Source organism: Cebidichthys violaceus, unplaced genomic scaffold, assembly GCF_023349555.1.
Source record: "Cebidichthys violaceus isolate CVI_PGR_0920_01 unplaced genomic scaffold, fCebVio1.0.p SCAF_127, whole genome shotgun sequence".
Classification (NCBI taxonomy): Eukaryota; Metazoa; Chordata; class Actinopteri; order Perciformes; family Stichaeidae; genus Cebidichthys; species Cebidichthys violaceus.
Window position 1 is genome coordinate 227,501 of NW_027176293.1, and position 5,000 is coordinate 232,500.

The window sequence follows — 5,000 nt, forward strand, 5'->3', positions numbered from 1 at the left end:
AGTAAAGGTTTATTCACCATTCATCCTACCATTCAAAGAACTGCTTCATTTTTTAAAAACGGGGTCCCTTTGAACATAAAATGAGATTTCTTAAACATGTCCTAAATGTACTATAAATGACAGCAATTTGTAACAGCTTTTAAAGGACTATGTGTTGGAGACAATCTTGCTTACGGCCATACCTCTCTGATTGCGCCCGATCTCGTCCGATCTCGGAAGCTAAGCAGAGTCGGGCCTGGTTAGTACTTGGATGGGAGATTCCTTGGGAATACCTGGTGCTGTAAGCTTTTTCACTTTTCTCTCCATAACGCAAAGGACAATGCTGCTTTTTCATTTGACAAATATTTGAGAAAGAGGCAAGAGTGAAGAAGAGATGCATGAAAAGACGTGAGTAACAGTAAAAAGGGAAAAGAGAATCAATCGATATCATATCAATATTTTCTTCTTTTTGGAATGTTAATCAATGAACTGGTTTAGGTTCATTCACATTTTGCAATTGACCTACTGTTGTTGGTATTTGAGTCTTTTCAAGCCGGTTCTGACCAATAGCTCAGAGTTCTCTGTGAAGAACAGCAAAGTTTAATTCACCATTCACCCTACTATTCAAAGAACTGCTTCATTTTTTAAAAACGGGGTCCCTTTGAACATAAAATGAGATTTCTTAAACATGTCCTAAATGTACTATAAATGACTGCAATTTCTAACAGCTTTTAAAGGACTATGTGTTGGAGACAAACTTGCTTACGGCCATACCTCTCTGATCGCGTCCGATCTCGGAAGCTAAGCAGAGTTGGGCTTGGTTAGTACTTGGATGGGAGACCTCCTCGAAATACCAGGTGCTGTAAGCTCTTTCACTTTTCTCTCCATAAGGCAGAGGACAATGCTGCTTTTTCATTTGACAAATATGTGAGAAAGAGGCAAGATTGAAGAAGAGATGCATGAAAAGAAGTGAGTAACAGTAAAAAGGGAAAAGAGAATCAATCGATATCATATCAATATTTTCTTCATTTTGGAATGTTAATCAATGAACTGGTTTAAGTTCGTTCACATTTTGCAATTGACCTACTGTTGTTGGTATTTGAGTCTTTTCAAGCCGGTTCTGACCAATAGCTCAGAGTTCTCTGTGAAGAACAGCAAAGTTTAATTCACCATTCACCCTACCATTCAAAGAACTGCTTCATTTTTTAAAAACGGGGTCCCTTTGAACATAAAATGAGATTTCTTAAACATGTCCTAAATGTACTATAAATGACAGCAATTTGTAACAGCTTTTAAAGGACTATGTGTTGGAGACAAACTTGCTTACGGCCATACCTCTCTGATTGTGCCCGATCTCGTCCGATCTCGGAAGCTAAGCAGAGTCGGGCCTGGTTAGTACTTGGATGGGAGACTGCCTGGGAATACCTGGTGCTGTAAGCTTTTTCACATTTCTCTCCATAAGGCAGAGGACACTGCTGCATATTTCAGTTGACAAATATGTGAGAAAGAGGCAAGATTGAAGAAAAGATGCATGAAAAGAGGTGGGTAACAATAAAAAGGGAAAAGAGAATCAATCAATATCATATCAATATTTTCTTCATTTTGGAATGTTAATCAATGAACTGGTTTAGGTTCGTTCACATTTTGCAATTGACCTACTGTTGTTGGTATTTGAGTCTTTTCATGCCGGTTCTGACCAACAGGTCAGAGTTCTCTGTGAAGAAAAGTAAAGTTTAATTCACCATTCACCCTACCATTCAAAGAACTGCTTCATTTTTTAAAAACGGGGTCCCTTTGAACATAAAATGAGATTTCTTGAACATGTCCTAAATGTACTATAAATGACAGCAATTTGTAACAGCTTTTAAAGGACTATGTGTTGGAGACAAACTTGCTTACGGCCATACCTCTCTGATCGCGACCGATCTCGTCCGATCTTGGAAGCTAAGCAGAGTCGGGCCTGGTTAGTACTTGGATGGGAGACCGCCTGGGAATACCAGGTGCTGTAAGCCTTTTCACTTTTCTCTCCTTAAGGCAGAAGACACTGCTGCATATTTCACTTGACAAATATGTGAGAAAGAGGCAAGATTGAAGAAGAGATGCATGACAAGAGGTGGGTAACAGTAAAAAGGGAAAAGAGAATCAATCAATATCATATCAATATTTTCTTCATTTTGGAATGTTAATCAATGATCTGGTTTAGGTTTGTTCACATTTTGCAATTGACCTACTGTTGTTGGTATTTGAGTCTTTTCAAGACGGTTCTGACCAATAGCTCAGAGTTCTCTGTGAAGAACAGCAAATTTTAATTCACCATTCACCCTACCATTCAAAGAACTGCTTCATTTTTTAAAAACGGGGTCCCTTTGAACATAAAATGAGATTTCTCAAACATGTCCTAAATGTACTATAAATGACAGCAATTTGTAACAGCTTTTAAAGGACTATGTGTTGGAGACAGACTTGCATACGGCCATACCTCTCTGATTGCGCCCGATCTCGGAAGCTAAGCAGAGTCGGGCGTGGTTAGTACTTGGATGGGAGACTGCCTGGGAATACCTGGTGCTGTAAGCTTTTTCACTTTTCTCTCCATAACGCAGAGGACAATGCTGCTTTTTCATTTGACAAATATTTGAGAAAGAGGCAAGAGTGAAGAAGAGATGCATGAAAAGACGTGAGTAACAGTAAAAAGGGAAAAGAGAATCAATCGATATCATATCAATATTTTCTTCTTTTTGGAATGTTAATCAATGAACTGGTTTAGGTTCATTCACATTTTGCAATTGACCTACTGTTGTTGGTATTTGAGTCTTTTCAAGCCGGTTCTGACCAATAGCTCAGAGTTCTCTGTGAAGAACAGCAAAGTTTAATTCACCATTCACCCTACCATTCAAAGAACTGCTTCATTTTTTAAAAACGGGGTCCCTTTGAACATAAAATGAGATTTCTTAAACATGTCCTAAATGTACTATAAATGACTGCAATTTCTAACAGCTTTTAAAGGACTATGTGTTGGAGACAAACTTGCTTACGGCCATACCTCTCTGATCGTGTCCGATCTCGGAAGCTAAGCAGAGTTGGGCTTGGTTAGTACTTGGATGGGAGACCTCCTCGAAATACCAGGTGCTGTAAGCTCTTGCACTTTTCTCTCCATAAGGCAGAGGACAATGCTGCTTTTTCATTTGACAAATATGTGAGAAAGAGGCAAGATTGAAGAAGAGATGCATGAAAAGAAGTGAGTAACAGTAAAAAGGGAAAAGAGAATCAATCGATATCATATCAATATTTTCTTCATTTTGGAATGTTAATCAATGAACTGGTTTAGGTTCGTTCACATTTTGCAATTGACCTACTGTTGTTGGTATTTGAGTCTTTTCAAGCCGGTTCTGACCAATAGCTCAGAGTTCTCTGTGAAGAACAGCAAAGTTTAATTCACCATTCACCCTACCATTCAAAGAACTGCTTCATTTTTTAAAAACGGGGTCCCTTTGAACATAAAATGAGATTTCTTAAACATGTCCTAAATGTACTATAAATGACAGCAATTTGTAACAGCTTTTAAAGGACTATGTGTTGGAGACAAACTTGCTTACGGCCATACCTCTCTGATTGCGCCCGATCTCGTCCGATCTCGGAAGCTAAGCAGAGTCGGACCTGGTTAGTACTTGGATGGGAGACTGCCTGGGAATACCTGGTGCTGTAAGCTTTTTCACATTTCTCTCCATAAGGCAGAGGACACTGCTGCATATTTCAGTTGACAAATATGTGAGAAAGAGGCAAGATTGAAGAAGAGATGCATGACAAGAGGTGGGTAACAGTAAAAAGGGAAAAGAGAATCAATCAATATCATATCAATATTTTCTTCTTTTTGGAATGTTAATCAATGAACTGGTTTAGGTTCGTTCACATTTTGCAATTGACCTACTGTTGTTGGTATTTGAGTCTTTTCAATCCGGTTCCGACCAACAGGTAAGAGTTCTCTGTGAAGAAAAGTAAAGTTTAATTCACCATTCACCCTACCATTCAAAGAACTGCTTCATTTTTTAAAAACGGGGTCCCTTTGAACATAAAATGAGATTTCTTAAACATGTCCTAAATGTACTATAAATGACAGCAATTTGTAACAGCTTTTAAAGGACTATGTGTTGGAGACAAACTTGGTTACGGCCATACCTCTCTGATTGCGCCCGATCCCATCCGATCTCGGAAGCTAAGCAAAGTCGGGCCTGGTTAGTACTTGGATGGGAGACTGCCTGGGAATACCTCGTGCTGTAAGCTTTTTCACTTTTCTCTCCATAAGGCAGAGGACACTGCTGCTTTTTCATTTGACAAATATGTGAGAAAGAGGCAAGATTGAAGAAGAGATGCATAAAAAGAGGTGGGTAACAGTCAAAAGGGAAAAGAGAATCAATCAATATCATATCAATATTTTCTTCATTTTGGAATGTTAATCAATGAACTGGTTTAGGTTCGTTCACATTTTGCAATTGACCTACTGTTGTTGGTATTTGAGTCTTTTCAATCCGGTTCCGACCAACAGGTAAGAGTTCTCTGTGAAGAAAAGTAAAGTTTAATTCACCATTCACCCTACCATTCAAAGAACTGCTTCATTTTTTAAAAACGGGGTCCCTTTGAACATAAAATTAGATTTCTTAAACATGTCCTAAATGTACTATAAATGACAGCAATTTGTAACAGCTTTTAAAGGACTATGTGTTGGAGACAAACTTGCTTACGGCCATACCTCTCTGATCTCGTCGTATCTCGGAAGCTAAGCAGAGTTGGGCTTGGTTAGTACTTGGATGGGAGACCTCCTCGAAATACCAGGTGCTGTAAGCTTTTCACTTCTCTCTCCATAAGGCAGAGGACAATGCTGCTTTTTCATTTGACAAATATGTGAGAAAGAGGCAAGATTGAAGAAGAGATGCATGAAAAGAGGTGGGTAACAGTAAAAAGGGAAAAGAGAATCAATCGATATCATATCAATATTTTCTTCTTTTTGGAATGTTATTAAATGATCT

General features: G+C 38.6%; 5 non-coding genes and 4 pseudogenes across 5 annotated transcripts; all 9 read left to right on the top strand.

Annotated features, from left to right (window-relative positions):
- The first annotated feature begins 168 nt into the window (after positions 1-168).
- Positions 169-287, top strand: LOC137869673 (5S ribosomal RNA). Its single transcript, XR_011102406.1, has one exon. It is a non-coding gene; the product is annotated as a 5S ribosomal RNA (ribosomal RNA).
- Positions 288-739: 452 nt separating this feature from the next.
- On the top strand, positions 740-848 carry LOC137869988 (5S ribosomal RNA; annotated as a pseudogene).
- A 452-nt stretch (positions 849-1,300) lies between these two features.
- LOC137869621 (5S ribosomal RNA) lies at positions 1,301-1,419 on the top strand. The gene has a single exon (XR_011102355.1). It is a non-coding gene; the product is annotated as a 5S ribosomal RNA (ribosomal RNA).
- Positions 1,420-1,872: 453 nt separating this feature from the next.
- Positions 1,873-1,991, top strand: LOC137869679 (5S ribosomal RNA). The gene has a single exon (XR_011102412.1). It is a non-coding gene; the product is annotated as a 5S ribosomal RNA (ribosomal RNA).
- Positions 1,992-2,444: 453 nt separating this feature from the next.
- Positions 2,445-2,553, top strand: LOC137869989 (5S ribosomal RNA; annotated as a pseudogene).
- A 452-nt stretch (positions 2,554-3,005) lies between these two features.
- LOC137869993 (5S ribosomal RNA) lies at positions 3,006-3,114 on the top strand (annotated as a pseudogene).
- Positions 3,115-3,566: 452 nt separating this feature from the next.
- Positions 3,567-3,685, top strand: LOC137869624 (5S ribosomal RNA). Its single transcript, XR_011102358.1, has one exon. It is a non-coding gene; the product is annotated as a 5S ribosomal RNA (ribosomal RNA).
- A 453-nt stretch (positions 3,686-4,138) lies between these two features.
- Positions 4,139-4,257, top strand: LOC137869871 (5S ribosomal RNA). Its single transcript, XR_011102596.1, has one exon. It is a non-coding gene; the product is annotated as a 5S ribosomal RNA (ribosomal RNA).
- Positions 4,258-4,709: 452 nt separating this feature from the next.
- Positions 4,710-4,818, top strand: LOC137870041 (5S ribosomal RNA; annotated as a pseudogene).
- Positions 4,819-5,000: the final 182 nt, after the last annotated feature.